This window comes from Cervus canadensis, chromosome 4, assembly GCF_019320065.1.
Source record: "Cervus canadensis isolate Bull #8, Minnesota chromosome 4, ASM1932006v1, whole genome shotgun sequence".
NCBI lineage: Eukaryota > Metazoa > Chordata > Mammalia > Artiodactyla > Cervidae > Cervus > Cervus canadensis.
Genome location: NC_057389.1, coordinates 19,087 through 39,768, shown reverse-complemented (window position 1 = coordinate 39,768; position 20,682 = coordinate 19,087). Strand labels below are relative to the sequence as shown.

Genomic DNA, 20,682 nt, shown 5'->3' with positions numbered 1-20,682 from the left:
CCATAAAGAAGGCAGAGTGCTGAAGAATTGATGCTTTTGAGCTGTGGTGCTGGAGAAGACTCTTGAGAGTCCCTTGGACTGCAAGGAAATCCAACCAGTCCATCCTAAAGGAAACCAGTCCTAAATATTCATTGGAAGGATGGATGCTGAAGCTGAAACTCCAATACTTTGGCCACCTGATGCGAGGAACTGACTCATTGGAAAAGACCCTGATGCTGGGAAAGATTGAAGGTGGAAGGAGAAGGGGACAACAGAGGATGGCATCACTGACTCGATGGACATGACTTTGAGTAAGCTCTGGGAGGTGCTGATGGACAGGAAAGCCTGGTGTGCTGCAATCCATGGGGTGGCAAAGAGTTGGACACGACTGAAAGACTGAACTGAACTGACAAAAAGAATAAGTGAAAAGTAATAATGTGCCAAGAAGTAGAAAGGAGCAAAATCTATCATTGAAAAATCCCATCATCAAGACTTTTACCTTTAATATTTTACCATTTCCTCTTCGAGTGTTTCTGCCATGATTTATTTACATATTTATTTATAGCCCATTCAACTTTGTATTCAGTTTAATCTAAAATTATAACCACATTCCCATTTTATTAATAATTTCTTGGAAAAAATTGCTTAATGACTTCACAATAATCCATTATACATATATAATATCTGTCTTACAGTTTTGAATTTTCTTAAACTGTGGTAAAATACATATCACATAAACTTTACCATCCTAACCAATTTTAAGTATACTATGCAAGACTGCAAGTATTTTCACATTGTTGTACAGACACTAGGCTTCCCTGGTGGCTCAGATGGTAAAGAATCTGCCTGCAATGCAGGACACCCAGGTTTGATCCCTGGGTGGGGAAGATCCCCTGGAGGAAGAAATGGCAATGCACTCCAGTATTCTTGCCTGGAGAATCCCATGGACAGAGGAGCCTGGCAGGCTACAGTCCATGGAATTGCAAAGAGTCAGCACGACTGAGCAACTAATACACACACACATACACAGACATTATCTTTTGTGTGCACCTGTGCTATCTCTTCATTTTCTCTACTTTTAAAATTTACATACAGTAAAATTTGGTGGGGGGGGGGGATGCTCAATTCCATGATATTTAACAAACCCATACAGTTGTGTAAGCACTACCACAATTACCATGTGAAACAGATCCATCATCCCATAAATGCCCTCAGGTTGCCCCTTGTAGCCAAATTGTCTCCACCCTCAGACCTTGGCAACTACTGACTTGTTTTCTGCGCCCATTAATATTGCCTTGTCCTGTAAATGGAACCATATAGTTCATAGTCTTTTGAGACTGACTCCTGTCACTTAAAATAATACATGTGAAATCCATTCATGTTAATGTGTGTACCCGTAGTTCATTCCTTAATTGCTGAACAGTATTCCACTGTGTGTATCACACAGTTTATTTACCTATTCACCAGGTAGATGTATGGGTTGTTTCCAGCTTTTAGCAATTATAGACACAAATGCCATAAACATTCACAAATGGGTTTTGTGGGAACACAACTTTTCATTTCTCTTGGGTAAATACTCATAAGAGGGTTTGCTCAGTCTCCTTATTTGACATAATTTTTTGCTAAACACCTTCATGCTTTCATTTTTGTTCAAATTTAAGATACATATCTAGAAATGGATGACAAATACCAGTCTTTTCATCATATGACTTTTTCATGCATGTATTTTTAACTTGGTTGGCTAAGTATTATTTGATTGGTTGTTTCTTCAAGCAGGGTAAATTTCTCCCACATTACTGACCTTTGTACTTCACATAGGAAAGGTAATATTACAATACCAGATACATTATTTTTTTCATGATCCTTTCCCCTCAAAACTGTAGACATGTATCACTGACATTTGACATTGAAATTCGCAGAAGAGAAGTCTGAGTTTTATACTTTTTAACATGTATTTTATTTTTCTGCATGGAAACATATAGGGTTTTGCTTTGTTAACACTTGAAGTAAAAACTGCAATCAGGGTATACCTGTTAACAGCTGTCTGTTTATTTTCATCTATTTTGACTAAAATGGTTGCCCTTTTTGACTGGATACTCAAGGTCTGTAAATTATTCTCAGATTATAATGTTGATTACTGCTCTTGTTCCAAGAATATCTATAATTCTTAAGTTGGAGTTCCTTTTCTCTGCTGCTATTATTTATTGATCTATGTTTTTTTTCTAATTTATATCTCATTCATTTGACCTTCTCTTATACATCCAAGAAATTTCTTACAGATATCCCTACACATGACTGATTTTCTTCACAGCGGTCCACTCCAGTATCCTTGCCTAGGCAATCCTGCATACATAAGAGCCAGGCAATCTACAGTCCATAGGGTTGAAAAGAGTTGGACAGGACTGAAGCAACCAGCTGGCGGGAGCTTTCTCTCCTCAGGGCCGTCAGGGCTCGGGCTTCTGGAAACGGGGCTGCGTCCAGGCTGAGAGGAGCGGGCTTGCCTCAGTGCCCCAGCAGGGAGGCGCTGCAGGAGGGAAAAATGAGGACGAAGTAGACGTTTCCTGTGTCCAGCTGAGCGCTGACCTGAGGGCCATCTCAGAGGAGTCGGGGCGCGGGGCGAGAGCTCCATGTGCAAAACGGCGGGTTTTCAGTTAGATTTCTGTTAGATGATCTGGAGGATGACCAGTGATGTTCTTCAGTGAAGGTGGCCAGTTTTCCTGTCACTGTTTCTTGAGAAGACTGTCCTTTCCTCTTCCATCGTTCCCGGTTTGATGTTCATGAACTGACCGTGTACATGTGGCTTCACTCCTGGGCTCTCTATGCCTTCCGCGAGTCCACGTGTCTGTGTTCGTGCCAGTTCCTCACTGTGGTGCTTCCTACCGCTCCGTGATGTAGTTTGAAGTCGGAGAGGAAGATGCGTCCATCTGTGTTCTTCTTTCTCAGAGTCTTTTTGGCTGTTTAAGGGCCTGTTCAATATTAGCAGCCTAATATTAGGAGTATTTCTATTTCTGTGAAAAATGCCATTGAATGTTATTTTGCGATCGCAGTCAATGTATTTGTTGATGGCTTTGGTTGGAGTGGACATTTTACTTCCTCATTGTTCCAGTGCATGAGCATGGAATAGTTTTCTGTTTATTTGTGTTTTCTTTGGTTTCTTTATCAGTGCTTTCAAGTTTTCTGACTACTGGTCTTTTATGTCCTTGATTAAGTTTGTTGCTAGATGTTTTATTCTTTTTGATGCAATTATAAGTGGGATTTTCTTAATTTTTGTTTCTGCTTGTTGTTAGTGTATAGAAACACAACTGATTTTTTTATATTGATTGGGATTGTAAATTGTAGTATTTTATATGATTGTAAATTGATCCGAAATGATTCAGTTTTACTGAATGTAGTCTAACAACTTTTTGTGAAGTTATGTGGAAAATTTTATTTGTAAAATCTGTTTCTCCTGCAATAGGTCATCCAGAGGACCCAAGACATGGTGGTTACTAATAGACTTCCCACAGTACTTCTTCATTCCATGTGGACTCCTACAATGGCGGTGAGCATCACAGCTTCCCTTGAACTTCATCTGGGTAAGGCTTGGCCTGTATAAGAAAGTTTCATGCCTGTCTAATCTGATTTTCTTTTATGGTATTGACATGGTTGTTTTGAAACATAATTTACTTTCCAGTAATTTAAAATGTACAGAAAACTCCTAGCAATGGGAAAAAGTACTCACATTTGCCACATCATCTAAAATACTCTATGTGTTTCATCCAAAATGGGTGCATTCTCCTGCAGAACCAGCACATAACCTCCAAAATCAGGAAATCACATGGTTTCTACATTATAATGTAATCCACAGCCCCACTTCCACTTTCAGCAGTTGTTCAATTGTATGAATATATCTTTTTTTCCATCTTCATCCTTTTTTCTTTTTTTAGAGTGTTACTGAGACTTTCAGTTATTTTTTTCAAAGCTTTTTCTGGCTTTGGATTTGACTTGTTTGGATATCTCAGACTAGTGGAATCACAGAACGTTTGTCCTTTGTTGGTCTGGTTTATTTCACTTAATATGATGACCATAAGGTTCGTCCACAAGGTAGCATTGTCAGAATTAATGACTTTTAAGGGCTGAATCATATTCCATTGTGTGTATACCACAGTTTGTTTATGGAATTGACTGCTATGGACACTTAGATTGCTTCTGTTTCTTGGCCAGTGTGAATCATGCTGTTGTGAATATGACTGCAGAAATATCAATTTCTTCAGCCCCCTTTCCCAAACCTTTTGGGTACATAGCATGAAATAGAATGGAAATATATATTTATTCCATGTGTTAGTTTTGGAGTAATTTCTGTAATGTTTTGCATAGTGGCAGCACCATTTTAGTTTATATGGTAGAATACTGTTCAAGCTTTTGAATATATCCTGTGTTGCATATTCAGTCACCCACCGATGGACACTTGAATGGGTTCTACCTTTGGGCTATTGTGCATAATGTCACTATGAATATTTGTGTACCAGTTTTTGTTTGAATTATTAACATAGTACTATATATGAAAGAAACCGCAAGGACCTACTGTACAGTTTAGGAAACTGTATTGAATATCTTATGATAATGTATAATGGAACAGAATGTCAAAAGGAATATATGAAAAAGACATAATAGCCATAATAATTATTGTGCCAACAATATGAGTTATCATAGCAGTACTCAACATGTATTTATACATGCCACTAAGATATTCACATCTGTAAGTATATTTCACTGATCGATTATATAAAAAATAGAGAACTCAGAGAATAAATAAACTTCCTGTCATTGCTCATCATCATTTATGCACTATTACTCCCTGTAAACACTCATTGTATAAGTGCTGGACTAGGAATTTACATTATTGTAAACCAAAAGATTGTGAAGATGTAAGGAAGTATAGCTTATTTAATTCCTTAATGAAGGATTATAGAACTCTATGTACATGAAGTGAATGAAAGTCAAACAGTTTAATGGAGCCACATTATTACTAGAGTGATGAGCTTCCACCCCACCCAATGTTAACTCACAATTAAATCCTGCAGTCGCCTGGCCTCAATATCTGCTTCCTGCCATCCAGAAAGAAAAGGTGAGGAAGTCCTGACAAAATCAATGCTATTTTTCTTTTTTTGATTTGTATTTTATCACAGGGCTTGGCAAAAAGAGGGCCTAACCTGTTTTTAGAGTTCCATCCTAAGGCTTGCTCTGGCATCTTACATATGTTGTCAAACTGCTGATTATTTTCAACAAAGGACAATGATCTGTACTTCAGTTTCTGTTGCTTGAGCTGGAATAGCAGGCATCCCTTTAAGTGCAGTCTTTCATGCTGAAGTAGGCATACCTGAAGCAGTAGCATGAGATGAACACATTTATCGTGTAGACCTCGCATCCCATGAATTTGTAATAATTTTTCAGTTATACCCATCATCATTGGAGGAGCTGACTTGTCCCAGTAATAACTGGAGTACCCAATATCACAGTTCCTTGACTTATTAATACTTCTTATGAGTACATTTATGAGTACTTCTTCCAATATTCTTTCTCCTACTTTGGTCATGAAGAGTAGAAGCTGATGGCAGTGATTATTGAAATGTATATAGATTCCTAGGTGGCACAGTCAGTAAATAATCTGCCTACCAGTGCAGGAGATGGAAGTGATTTGGGTTTGATTCCTGGGTCGGGAAGATAACATTTCATACACTCGTTTTATGTGAGCAAGTTTGATACTCATGAGTTTTTTTCTTCTGTATGCAGAGAAACAAATGCTGTTCAACGACACTGAAAGAACCCTAATGTTGAAAATCAGATCTGTGTTGTGAGCAATGCTTAGAGATCCATGAGTTGAAGCATAGTATTATGCCTATCATCCTTGTATTTCCCTCAGTGAAATATTTTGAGAAAAGCTCTTCATTCATGGTATAGATTCATGAAGAAGCTAAATAGCATTAATCCTTTACGTTGACAACTGTGAATTTAAATCTCCTGTGAATCATATGTGACAACCACACATACCAACATGATTTATTAGTGTTATATCAATATTTTTAGTCCTATTGTATTTCAACTAAAAATATCAATATATAATTGTACACAAAGTCAAGAGATAAAATCAGTGCAAATACAAAATATTCCATCCTTTGAGAAAGGGAGCAAAAATTCTATGTGCTTTGACTGTTGCATTTTTATGTTTTAGATCCTTAAGTATTTTATTCACCACACCCAACTGAATGATTAACAAATCTTCAGAGAAGAAAGGATCATTTCTCTCTAAGAATGAGTAGTTCAGCTCCTCTCAAAGCAAAGTCATAAGTGAATCTAATTTTGTGTGAGACCATGAAGACTCAGTGTTTTCATTATGCTTGTGCGTATGATGGGAGGTCTGAGAAGGTACTTCTGAAGGTTTATTCATACCAGTCCTTCTCATATTTGTCTTTAAAGGTTTAATCACTGAGGTGTTGCTTCTACACTTGCACTAGGCTGAGTAGCAACATGCCCTTTCTCCCTGAGCTTGAGCTCACCACAGCCTAGTAGATGGAAATCGTCAGGATATTCTAGAGACCCTTTTTATTGCAGTCTCTTCAGGAGGTTACAACTGCTGCAAACCTCAGGATTTTACAAAGCACTTTTTACAACCTTAGATAAGGATAAAAAGTTAACACTCGTGACAGACACAGGCTTCCATGGCCTGTACATGATTGTTGGCTTTGCTTTCATAATCATCCTGTTTCTTATACCCACTAAGATGTCACTGTATTTTTTTTATCATCATTTTATCTTTGATGGTTTTTAGATCTATTATGGATTTTCCTATATATCTTCACTTATTGGTGAGGGTCTTATGTTAGTAGTAGTTACTAAAACTGACTTCCAGTCAGTTAGCTGTGGTAGAATAGGGAAAAGAATGACCAACTGTATACTATTAATATTATGTATTAATATATTTAGTTTTATTGTTTGCAGTCATCCAATTCTAACTTTCTGAAATAAACTTTCAGAAAAATCACGTCCTGTTGAATGTCCATTTGACTGTATAGGAGCACGGCAATGTTATTACATAAAATTGTTTACAGTTTCCATTACATTTCTCCCATTTGATGTAGATATCAGCCTTTGGTTCTATCAGTAGCATTGCAAGTAAAAAAAAATTTATTAGCGCTCCTATGGTAATTTTACTGTTAGCAATAAGTATAGCATAAAGTGGACACAGAAGAGGTTAGAGGAGACCAACTATGAAAGTTAGTTTAAAAGAAAATATACAATGTTGAATGATTACAGTAGGATTAAATGTATAGTTATGAAGTTCCTTTAGTATAGACAAGTATTATTCTATCCTTTCAGTTTCCTTTGCAGGGGTGTTAATGTACAGATTCCAGTACTATGGCTGGAGTGAATACTGTCATTATTCATGAGAGCAACTCTACTAAATCCTAATGCTCATATCACTCAAGGTATTTTAATACCTATTATATTAGTAATGTGTGTAGTTTGTGAAGTCACATAAGTTATATTCTTTCAAGCAATAGTATCAAACAGCTATGGCATCAATTGTGGATGTGAATAGATGTAGAATGTGAATCTGTTTCACTGTGACAAGTTATCATTGAAGGTATTCTATTAATGCCAGTAACAAAGCTGTGCAGAAATAATACAACGTTTAATAAGAAAACAAGATTTACTAATTTGTTTTATTATTCTATTTCTTTTAAACCAATTTAATGACAACAGGCTTAACTTTTCATTAACTTGTATGACCATCAGCAGTTTGACCAAGTTGAAGAACATGACTTGTTTGTAGTCTTCCTCGTCAGCTCATTCCATCTACTAGCTTTAAAATCATTTAGTACAGAGCTCAAACACTGTCTAGGTGTTAATCTAGTGTTTTGTTTGATTATCATGCAGAATCATTTTAAAAGTAAAAGTATGCTTCTATGAGTTAGAGCTCTGATCCCAACAGTCCATGTAGAAGCTTCCACTGAGAAATGTACAGGACTGAAATTTGTGAATGTGGTATACTGCGATTCACAATAAGTAGAAACAGCTTCACAGGCTACTTATTTGAAATGACCACTATTAATGACATTCTCATTCATTTGAGGACTAAATATTGTCAACTTAGGCTGTGTTTGCCAAATCGACTTTGAAGTATTCTTCACATTGTCCTTCACTGGTCATGGCACTTGTCAGATTGAAGAAATACATATATTCATGTTTTGTTTGAGATTTTAAAGTCATTCATTAAAGTGGGCCTCTTGCTGTCCCTGCTGCCCTGAGGCTGCTGGGCCAAAGAGGTCTTGGGCATCCAGCCCCTTGCTGGTCCCTTCCCTCTGACGAGGCCCTCTGAGCTCCAGCACCTTGCAGTGTGGAGACAGCCCCTGCCAGCAACCTCCTCTCCAAGGAGGCCTCAAGCGAGGCCTAGGCCCAGGGGAAAGGCACCAGCGGGGATGAGCCTGGGGAGGCGCCCGGGCATGTCTGGACCCAGTCCCCGCAGCCTGCCCCTTGGTGGGGCAGTACCCCCGGAGGCCAGGAAGGTCTGGGCAAGGCTGGCCAGGGGAAGGGGCCCTGCTGGGTCCTGCCCCTGGCCTGTGGGGCCTCTGAGCACAACCGGCCCTCTCCCGCTGGAAGACCTCCCCGGCTGCCTCCAAAGGCCGCTTTGCAAGCACTCTCGCCGGCTGTTCCCGCCAGCTGGGCACAATGCTCCCAAGCCCGGGAGAAAAGCGCTTTGGGGTGGTGCTCTCTCCCGGCCCTTGCCCCTGAGCCTGGGGGCCAGGCAGGGGGTCCACACTCCCAGGCCAAGGCAGAACCACATGCACACGTCTGTTCCTGCCCCCTGCACCGGCAGAGAGCTCGGGGGAGCCAGAGTCTTTCAGGCAGCTCCTCGGCAAACCCATCAGCACCGCCTGTGTGTGATCTGGCAGAGCCGACCTAGGGGCACAGTGGGCCTCTTGCTCTCCCTGCTGCCCTGTGGCTGCTGAGACAAAGAGGTGTTGGGCATCCACCCCCTTGCTCTCCCCTTCCCTCTGACAAAGCCTTTTGCCCTCTATTTCTTTGAAGCTTGAGTTCAGGATGGATAACAAAGAAAGAAAAATTGTATCTAAATTTTCCCCTGGTGACCTTGCATTCAGGATTCCAGGCTTTCAAGTTCACTACTGTGACCCAGGTTCAATCCCTCGTCAGGGAACTGTGATCCCTCAAGCTGCACAGTGTGGACAAGAAAAAAAGTGTATCAGATAAAAAAATACAATATAATCACTACTGGTGTTGCTTACTTGCTTCAGTCCTGTCCAACTCTTTTCAACCCTATGGACTGTAGATTGCCTGGCTCTTATGTATGCAGGATTGCCTAGGCAAGGATACTGGAGTGGACCGCTGTGAAGAAAATCAGTCATGTGTAGGGATATCTGTAAGAAATTTCTTGGATGTATAAGAGAAGGTCAAATGAATGAGATATAAATTAGAAAAAAAACATAGATCAATAAATAATAGCAGCAGAGAAAAGGAACTCTAACTTAAGAATTATAGATATTCTTGGAACAAGAGCAGTAATCAACATTATAATCTGAGAATAATTTACAGACCTTGAGTATCCAGTCAAAAAGGGCAACCATTTTAGTCAAAATAGATGAAAATAAACAGACAGCTATTAACAGGTATACCCTGATTGCAGTTTTTACTTCAAGTGTTAACAAAGCAAAACCCTATATGTTTCCATGCAGAAAAATAAAATACATGTTAAAAAGTATAAAACTCAGACTTCTCTTCTGCGAATTTCAATGTCAAATGTCAGTGATACATGTCTACAGTTTTGAGGGGAAAGGATCATGAAAAAAATAATGTATCTGGTATTGTAATATTACCTTTCCTCTGTGAAGTACAAAGGTCAGTAATGTGGGAGAAATTTACCCTTCTTGAAGAAACAACCAATCAAATAATACTTAGCCAACCAAGTTAAAAATACATGCATGAAAAAGTCATATGATGAAAAGACTGGTATTTGTCATCCATTTCTAGATATGTATCTTAAATTTGAACAAAAATGAAAGCATGAAGGTGTTTAGCAAAAAGTTATGTCAAATAAGGAGACTCAGCAAACCCTCTTCTGAGTATTTACCCAAGAGAAATGAAAAGTTGTGTTCCCACAAAACCCATTTGTGAATGTTTATGGCATTTGTGTCTATAATTGCTAAAAGCTGGAAACAACCCATACATTTACCTCGTGAATAGGTAAATAAACTGTGTGATACACACAGTGGAATACTGTTCAGCAATTAAGGAATGAACTACGGGTACACACATTAACATGAATGGATTTCACATGTATTATTTTAAGTGACAGGAGTCAGTCTCAAAAGACTATGAACTATATGGTTCCATTTACAGAACAAGGCAATATTAATGGGCGCAGAAAACAAGTCAGTAGTTGCCAAGGTCTGAGGGTGGAGACAATTTGGCTACAAGGGGCAACCTGAGGGCATTTATGGGATGATGGATCTGTTTCACATGGTAATTGTGGTAGTGCTTACACAACTATATGGGTTTGTTAAATATCATGGAATTGAGCATCCCCCCCCCACCAAATTTTACTGTATGTAAATTTTAAAAGTAGAGAAAATGAAGAGATAGCACAGGTGCCCACAAAAGATAATGTCTGTGTATGTGTGTGTGTATTAGTTGCTCAGTCATGCTGACTCTTTGCAATTCCATGGACTGTAGCCTGCCAGGCTCCTCTGTCCATGGGATTCTCCAGGCAAGAATACTGGAGTGCATTGCCATTTCCTCCTCCAGGGATCTTCCCCACCCAGGGATCAAACCTGGGTGTCCTGCATTGCAGGCAGATTCTTTACCATCTGAGCCACCAGGGAAGCCTAGTGTCTGTACAACAATGTGAAAATACTTGCAGTCTTGCATAGTATACTTAAAATTGGTTAGGATGGTAAAGTTTATGTGATATGTATTTTACCACAGTTTAAGAAAATTCAAAACTGTAAGACAGATATTATATATTTATAATGGATTATTGTGAAGTCATTAAGCAATTTTTTCCAAGAAATTATTAATAAAATGGGAATGTGGTTATAATTTTAGATTAAACTGAATACAAAGTTGAATGGGCTATAAATAAATATGTAAATAAATCATGGCAGAAACACTCGAAGAGGAAATGGTAAAATATTAAAGGTAAAAGTCTTGATGATGGGATTTTTCAATGATAGATTTTGCTCCTTTCTACTTCTTGGCACATTATTACTTTTCACTTATTCTTTTTGTCAGTTCAGTTCAGTCTTTCAGTCATGTCCAACTCTTTGCCACCCCATGGATTGCAGCACACCAGGCTTTCCTGTCCATCAGCAACTCCCAGAGCTTACTCAAACTCATGTCCATCGAGTCAGTGATGCCATCCTCTGTTGTCCCCTTCTCCTTCCACCTTCAATCTTTCCCAGCATCAGGGTCTTTTCCAATGAGTCAGTTCCTCGCATCAGGTGGCCAAAGTATTGGAGTTTCAGCTTCAGCATCCATCCTTCCAATGAATATTTAGGACTGGTTTCCTTTAGGATGGACTGGTTGGATTTCCTTGCAGTCCAAGGGACTCTCAAGAGTCTTCTCCAGCACCACAGCTCAAAAGCATCAATTCTTCAGCACTCTGCCTTCTTTATGGTCCAACTCACACATTGTACATGACTACTGGAAAAACTATGGCTTTAACTAGATGGACCTTTGTTGGAAAAGTGATGTCTCTGCTTTTTAATATGCTGTCTAGGTTGGTCATAGCTTTTCTTCCAAGGAGCAAACATCTTTTAATGTCATGGCCACAGTCACCATCAGCAGTGATTTTGGAGCCCCCTAAATTAAAGTCTGTCACTGTTTCCATTGTTTCCCCATCTATTTGCCATGAAGTGATGGGACTGGATGCCATGATCTTAGTTTTCTGAATAAGTTTTAAGCCAACTTTTTCACTTTCCTCTTTCGGTTTCATCAAGAGGCTCTTCAGTTGTTCTTCACTTTCTGCCATAAGGGTGGTGTCATCTGCATATCTGAGGGTATTGATATTTCTCCCAAATATCTTGATTGCAACTTGTGCTTCACCCAGCCTGGCATTTCTCATGATGTACTCTGCATATAAGTTCCTTCCTAGATGCTTTCTGTTAATTAAACATAGCTGATTTTGTAAAGCTTGATTGGTTTGGGGGGTTTAAGATGTTCAAGAGTCAGACAGCTAGCAATTGAAGTTTCTGGAGCATACTTAGGATGGTAAGTGAACCTGATGCAGGAGAAGTTATTTTTACCCTGCTCTCTTATATCCTCTGGTTGGGATTTCAAAGAATCAGATACTGAGAAAATTGGCCATGGTTGAGAAAAGTGAAGGTGAGATAATGTTATTACTGATAATATTCTCTATGGCTAGATGGAAGACAAAGCCAAGAGAAAAATGTCATCCAATTTTAATCCTCTTTAATTTGATTCTTTCTTCCATAGGTGTGACCTTGGTTAAGGGTTAATCTTGCTAAAACAAAGAAAAATGTGGACACAATATGAGATTTTAGATTGATTCACAAGAAAGTAATACAACTAATTCCAGGGGAAAGTTTATTAATTATATTTTATTTATTCCCTACCTACATTCAAAACGAATTTGAGGTACTTTATGAAGGCCCAAAGCATAAACACTGTAAAATACAAAAATCCAGTAGGAAAAAGGGATAAATAAAAGAAATTATATTTAAAAATTCTGGCTTGTAATCTGTTAATAACTATTTGCAGAAAAATAAAGTTTGGGTTCTACCTTACCCCATAAATCAAAATAAAGTCCAAATGGAATAAAGAGTTACAGTTAATCTAAACTATAAAAAAAAACTAGAAAAATATATTTAAGTATTTATCTGTTTTCATGTCAGGGTGGGAAAAGCATATCTCATTAGTAAAGAAAGCTTAAAAGAAACTGACTACATAAAAATGTAATACTTCTTGACTTCACAAAGCACCAAAAACAAGAATTAAATGGGGAAAATATTTCCAGTACAGATGACAAAGAATTGATAACTTCACTATGAAATGTATGAAATGTAATAGCTTTACCTGTTAAAATGATAAAAGCACAAACATTCCAATAAACAAATGAAGGGCAGAAAACAAGAAAATTTTGAAGACTTAATGCAAAAAAACACAAATTACATGAAAAGATATTAAACCTAAGAAAGACATTCAAATTAAAGCGTTGACATTAAAAAAAAACCTGAAACTCTATTTAACACTTATGATGAGAAAAAATTTTAGAAAATTATATCCAAACTGAGAAGAGGTACTGAGAAAAGGTAACTTAGGTTGCCTGATGATAATAATATCAAGACCTTCCTGGAGGGCAATGAGGCAAAATATTGAAAAATCTCATGACATATACCCTTTTTCTCAGAAATTTTATTTCCAGAAAATTGTCCTTGAGAAATAAAACATTTGTTCAAAGATTTATGTATAAGAATCTTTGTTATTTATTCTTTTTTTTAAAATAGAAACTATTCCCAGAGTTTTTACAGTGAACATTTATTTCTTTTACAATATAAAAAAAACATTACCTTTCTGTATCTGTTTCCTTTCATTAGGGAGTGTATTCATTCCCATTAACTGGGAAGTCTGTGCTCAGTTTTTTTTTTGTGCTCAGTTTTGAAGAGTAAAGCGATGTTTGTGTCATTCGGTATCTTGCTTTGGAACTGTCTGATGAGATTGGTTAGTAATTAAAGAAGATCTTTGAGTTATCAAGTCTTGTACAAACAGTTCTTAGTATTAGTATGAGAGCTCCTTGGGTGTGTTTATTTGCTTTTGTTGAAGACAGGATTTGAAAAAGCTATGTTATCTCTTTATGTTCTAGAGCCAGTGCCAGGCAGGCACTGGGTACCAGTAAAGAAAGAGTGATGGCTGGAGGCCTGAGAGCCAGAGACGAAAGGCGATGAACTAGACGACGAAGACAGTGAAACAAACAAGTTCCCCCATTAGTGCAGCAGTTTGGGGCCAGTTAAAATAATGGCTAATAATCATTTACACTGAAATGGCTCCTGAGAGCATGGATGATGATTTAATATTTCCTATGAAGACCGTAGGTCACCTGGAAAACTAAAAAAAATCCCATTTCCCCTTGTTTCAAAAAGGAGGAGGTTGTGTAATGTGTTTGAACATTAATACTCAATATGGTTGAAATAGAGCAGAATTTGGCATTTATGTAGGGTAAGCTTTAATTATCTGGAAAAAACTACCTGAGTGGAAAAATAATCAGAATAAGTGAGGTGATCCGCTCCGTGATCAGAGAGGTACCAGTAGAATTCCACACTGAAGATTCTGTTTGGAAGTTAAAAAAACAAATCGAAGGAATGTAGTGACTTTTGGGTAATTTTTTTTTTAAGTTTCTAACCTCTCATTTCTACAGAGAAATGAGTCTTGGCTTATACTGATGATCTTCCATCTGTCAACAGCGATAGAAACGTCTGAGCTGATAGGAGTGTTTCTGCGGATTGAGTGCGCCACCCAGTGGCCAATGTGGAAATTGCAGAGACACGCCGCGTAGACGGTGCAAAGGAGGGCTTTTCACCCAACAGTGCAACAGCTGCTGCTGCTGCTAAGTCTCTTCAGTCGTGTCCGACTCTGTGCAATAGTTAAGTCGCTCAGTCGTGTCCGACTCTTGGCGACCCCGTGCACTGTAGCCCACCAGGCTCCTCCGTCCATGGGATTCTCTAGGCAAGAATACTGGAGTGGGTTGCCATTTCCTTCTCCATGGAGTGACTTTTGGAGGAGATTTGCTTCTCCTTTGGGGCCCTGATTTTTACCAGAAACAGGACCTGGTTGGAATCAGATCTGCAGAACAATTCCACTGTATCTTTGAGGTTTATTGAATTCCTTGATGACTGGATAAATGAAGAAATCACTCTGTTTCTAGTAAAAAGAATATCATCCAACACATATGGGATGCTTATTTGGGGTCCGGCACTGTCTAAGCCCTTGACTGTGCTAGCTCATCAGACACTCTGAAGCTGGGATCATCATTATCCTCACTCTGTTCATAAGGAAACTGGAATTTGAAGAGGCTAAGTGATTTGCCCTGATGATACAGATAGAAAATGGTAGAGCCGGTATTTGAACCTAGGAAGCTGAATTCCAAAATCTATTTTCTTAACTGTTGTGCTGTATTGATGATATTTGTATTTTTTTGTGTTCCTACAAGTATCACTGAAGTTTGTAACTGGAAATGAGATGCAATTCTAGTAGACAACAGTCAGCACAATACATGTATGATGCTTAGACAGTTTAGGATAGAGGATGAAAGTCAAATATCTACACCCCCCTCAGGGAGGAAGACTGCTCAGATATGGTCATAGTGAGTCACGAGGGCTGTCATGAGCTGGAGAATATATACCTGCTTGTTGATGTGCTCAAGGGATCAACCATGTATAAACATGTCAGGGCTTTTGTCAACAGGTGCCAGAAATCTAGATTTTAATGTGAAGTGTCCACTTTCAAACAACACCATGATGTTAATGACCTTGCTCTGTCCATTAATGGTTAAATAGAATTCCAGTATAATACAGGCTAGGTATTCCTTCAGTAATAATCAACCCCCCCACCCCCAAAACTCTGAGCTTAAAACAATTAAAGCTAACTTTTAGCTCATGCTACTTGGTCAGTGTGGGTCAGCAGGGGTCTCTGCCCTTTCCTGTCTCAGAGACCCAGTCTGAGGGAGGCTTTATTTGCACACACATTTTGCATAATAAGTACAGTAGCGAGGAGGGGAATGTGTGACTTACACTCTGACCCTTGAAGCATCTAACAGAAGTGACAGAGACACTTAGATGCATATTTCATTGGCCAAAGATAGTCAGTGATCACACTTAATTTCCAAAGGAGTGGGGAAGTGCAGTCCTCCACGGGCTGAATACTTATGAATATTCCTAATGGCTACCACAGCTCCATATACTCTGATTTTTCAGGCAGAAATGTTGGAATTTTTTGTAATGTAGAATCCAATTTTCAGAGATCTCTAACAGAAGTTGACTCAAAAAATTGTTTGTTTCTTGAAGAATTAAATTCGACTGATCTGGAAAATTCACAGTTTGCTTCATCTGGAGTAAAAACCCCCACTTAAACACTGACTTCTATGAACAGATTAAGAAATGACAGGCTGGAACTATGAAATAATCCTTCACAGAAGTGACGATTTATATATCAGTATTTATTCCCCAAAGCACTGCTCATATAGCTTAAATTTTTATTTATATTATCTCCTATCTTGTGTAACTTGTCTCATCAACTGCACTGCAAAATAGGAATCCCATCTTATTAATTTCGACTCTGTTATGCCTGGCTCTATAGAAATTGGCTATGTGGATGTTAATTAATTTTATTGATGTTTATCAATTAGTGATTTTTAAATCATTACAGCTAGCAATCTTGACTTCAGGAGAAGTCACCGAACTTGAAAATACTTCTGGCAATTCTTAAAAAGTTGCTCATCGTTGATTATGATGAGATCTGAGGGCCAATATTCAGTAGTCCCTCAATTTCAAGGGCAGTTTAGGCTTATCCCCTGTGAATCACAAGGCAATCAGATGTTTTCAGATATTATTTTTCTGTGATGTTTTCACATTTTTTTTTGACTGCAAGATTTGGATGAATTGTAAATTTAAAAATTAAGAAATAAATGTCAGTGCTCAGGAAGGTATTTGATTGCCCAAGATCCTGCAAGGCTCTAAACACCCTTTAAAACAAGCCCATCCTAGCTCCTAAACCCACACCCTTCCTGGATGACCAGATAAAAAGCAATTGTCATACTCATGAAATGCAAAGTGCTCAGGGACTCGCACGTATGAGGGCCCAGGAACAGTATTTCTACAGTTTAATGGTGGAATTACTCCCCTTGGAGAAAGTTGCTTGAGCACAAGTTACTGATTGATTGAATCTCAACCACACAAGTATGGTTCCAGGCTTTGCTGTCCGTTCCTTAGACTAGAAGCCTGCCATGATTCTTTGCCTCTTGCTCATATTTCCCCTGTCTGTAATTAACTACTGAGTTGTGAAGTCACATCCACTAAAATCTTTCTCCGTTGCAGCTCCTCTCCATCCCCACTGCCATCCTTGTTCAGGTCCTGAGGTCACATACCAGGACACCTACAACAGCCTTCTGATTTGCTCCCCACTTGATCTCCTCAAAAACACCCTCTAACCCAGAGTAGTTTGGCTAAGGCACAAGTCATAAGCATCTTTTCGGAGAAGGCAGTATCAACCCACTCCAGTACTCTTGCCTGGAAAATCCCATGGACAGACTAGCCTGGTAGGCTGCAGTCCATGGGGTCGCTAAGAGTTGGACACGACTGAACAACTTCACTTTCACTTTTCACTTTCATGCATTGGAGAAGGAAATGGCAACCTACTCCAGTGTTCTTGCCTGGAGAATCCCAGAGATGGGGGAGACTGGTGGGCTGCCGTCTATGGGGTTGCACAGAGTCAGACACGACTGAAGTGACTTAGCAGCAGCAAGTGTCTTTTAATTTCATGACTGCAGTCACCATCTGCAGTGATTTCCGAGCCCCCCAAAATAAAGTCTGCTGCTGTTTCCACTGTTTTCCCATCTATTTGCCATGAAGTGATGAGGCCAGATGCAATGACCTTAGTTTTCTGAATGTTGAGCTTTTCCACTCTCCTCTTTCACTTTCATCAAGAGGCTCTTTAGTTCTTCTTCGCTTTCTGCCATAAGGGTGGTGTCATCTGTACATCTGAGGTTATTGATATTTCTCCTGGCAATTTTGATTCCAGCTTGTGCTTCATCCAGCCCAGCATTTCTCACGATGTACTCTGCATATAAGTTAAATAAGCAGGGTGACAATATACAGCCTTGACATACTCCTTTTCCTATTTGGAACCAGTCTGTTGTTCCAGGTCCAGTTCTAACTGTTGCTTCCTGACCTGCATACAGATTTCTCAAGAGGCAGGTCAGGTGGGCTGGCATTCCCATCTCTTTCAGAATTTTCCCCAGTTTATTGTGATCCACACAGTCAAAGGCTTTGGCATAGTCAGTAAAGCAGAAATAGATGTTTCTCTGGAACTCTCTTGCTTTTTCCTTGACCCAGTGGATGTTGGCAATTTGATCTCTGGTTCCTTTGCCTTTTCTAAATCCAGCTTGAACATCTTGAAGTTCACGGTTCATGTATTGTTGAAGTCTGACTTGGAGAATTTTGAGCATTACTTTACTAGCGTGTGAGATGAGTGCAACTGTGCAGCAGTTTGAACATTCTTTGTCATTGCCTTTCTTTGGGACTGGAATGAAAACTGACCTAACAACCTAGATGTTTTCAACTGCATATGCTAAAAGAACCAGCTTTGCAGTTTCCAAGGGGAAAAAAAAAAAGTTTCATTTTAACCAATTTTCTCTGAAGTCCAAGGAATATCATGGCCATCCTGCATCAAAAAGTCATCTCTCCTTTATGTAGTCGTAGTTTCATGCCTAAATTATAGACCAAATAGTGCTCAAATTGACTCTGATATCAGGGGCAGATCAGCTGATAAAAAGCTTGGATTGTCCCCCTGGAGGGAACTGAGACCTTGGTCCTATCAGAAGAATCTGAGGGGTTAAGAGAATTTGCAGGAGTGGGGAAAGCTTGGTCCATCCTACATGTACCATAATCTTAAATAATGCTTATTTACTTTACTGAAGTAAAAAAAAAATTATAAAAACAAATATAAATCACTTAAAGGTAAAGAAATTAATAATCTGTGATTGAAAGCTGCATTCTAAGAAAACTCTATTCTCTTAATCTAGAGAGTAGATTAAATTCCAATCTGGTACCAGCTTACCAGATAATAAACAAACAAACAAAAAAATTGTTTATGGGTAAGCTTAGAAAAGTCTTTTCCATACATCTTGAAGTAGCAGTATTTTTGCAAAGGCATCAGTGTGAAACCATAGAAGGTATGTTTAAAATCTGATTAAATTGAAATTGACTAACCTGGTCATTGCTGTGACCTGAAACACTTTAATATAACTAGAATTATACCTGACAGCATTTTACCAGAACATATCAGATTTTCATGAATGTCACGTAATTTCTAGGATTTCTATATTAGTATCATCAACCATACACTATAACTTGAGAAGATTCATCACTCCTTCTGACAACACTTCCCATGTAGTTTAACATGCCAAATGAACTCAGGTTGTTTAATATCTCTCTTTAGGAGGTCTCAGGGGCCCTCTGAAGCATCCCAAAGTTAGGTAGAAGTCAATTATTTAGGAAGGTTTGTTCATAAATATCAAAAGGGTTTATAACAGTCAGGTAGGCTGCGAAACAATACTTATCCACTTAGCCAAAGTTAACAAAAGATTTCAAAGGTAAACCTAGAACAGATCACTTAAGAGGTAAAGAAACTTAAAATCCATTAGCAAAGGCAGTTCAACATCTCAAGAAAGCTTGTACTAGGCACAAAACTCTTTTCTGTGGGTCCAATTTCCATAAAACCTCCTTATCCCTTTCTGTACCCATTCCTTTGCTTCTCTCATCCTGAAACTGCCACCTGTAAGTCAGAACTACTTCTTTTTCCTTCATAAAATGCGATTTCATTCCTCGTACCTTCTTTAATAACAAGACATACATTTTCCTTAAGCAACCAAGAAGTGACTTTTATATTGGCATTGTATAGATTGGTGAACATACGTATCAGTGATACTATCTAAAAAAAAAAAAATTGCTTTCTTATAGTGAATATCTTAGGATGGCACCAGACACTATTCATGGATAGTCAAAATCTCTTTAGTTTCTGTGTAAGAGGAAGGTCCTGTCAAATAGTGAATGTTTCAGAACCTTAATTTATTTGGAAAAGACCTAGCTATTAAATACACTGTCATCACTTAGTTTAGCACAACGATAGAAATTCAGGTAACCAAAGTCTGGAGAAACTATTGTAAGTTCAGTTCAGTTCAGTTGCTCAGTCGTGTCTGACTCTTTGCCACGCCATGGACTGCAGGATGCCAGGCCTCCCTGTCCATCAGTAACTCCCGGGGCTTGCTCAAACTCATGTCCATTGAGTCAGTGATGCCATCCAACCATCTTATCCTCTGTCGTCCCCTTCTCCTCTGCCTTCAATCGAGACTATTATAGACAGATATTTTAAAGTATAATTATTTTTAACAGTTTATCTAAAAGCTCACATCACATTTTCATTTTTTAGTTGTTTTTTCTTTTTGTTTGTTTGTTTTCAGAGGTACTTTGTTGACAATTCTATATATATATATAGAATATATATATATTCTATATAACAATATAGCAATATTTAAGTTATAATAAACCTAGGCACTATGAAAATTTTATGCTCAATGTTAATGACTCTTAGACATGTCTGTATTAGTGAAAAAAAATACTAGATATTTAATATTGACTATTTCCCAGTTCACATGAATCCAAAATTCATTTAGGTCAATATTTTCTTGTATTTAGAACTGTTTGATTTGTAAGGGCTTCCTTTTCTTTAGATTATTTAAATAAGAACTCACAACTTCAGCAATGTTATCAAAAAACAGAAGACTCACACTGAGACATACATAAATCCACACAGACAGACAGAGATCTTCTAGTTTTCAGCCCAAGATTTAAAATATCTGTTTGACCTCCTTTTTTTGGGGGTGGGGTGGGGTTTGAAGTTCTCATTTTCCCAAGGCTG

At 38.4% G+C, this 20,682-nt stretch overlaps 1 long non-coding RNA gene across 1 annotated transcript; it reads left to right on the top strand.

Moving 5' to 3' along the window:
- The first annotated feature begins 2,400 nt into the window (after nucleotides 1-2,400).
- LOC122441023 lies at nucleotides 2,401-14,675 on the top strand. The gene is made up of 3 exons (XR_006269171.1): nucleotides 2,401-2,683; nucleotides 3,437-3,554; nucleotides 14,454-14,675. It is a non-coding gene; the product is annotated as an uncharacterized LOC122441023 (long non-coding RNA).
- Nucleotides 14,676-20,682: the final 6,007 nt, after the last annotated feature.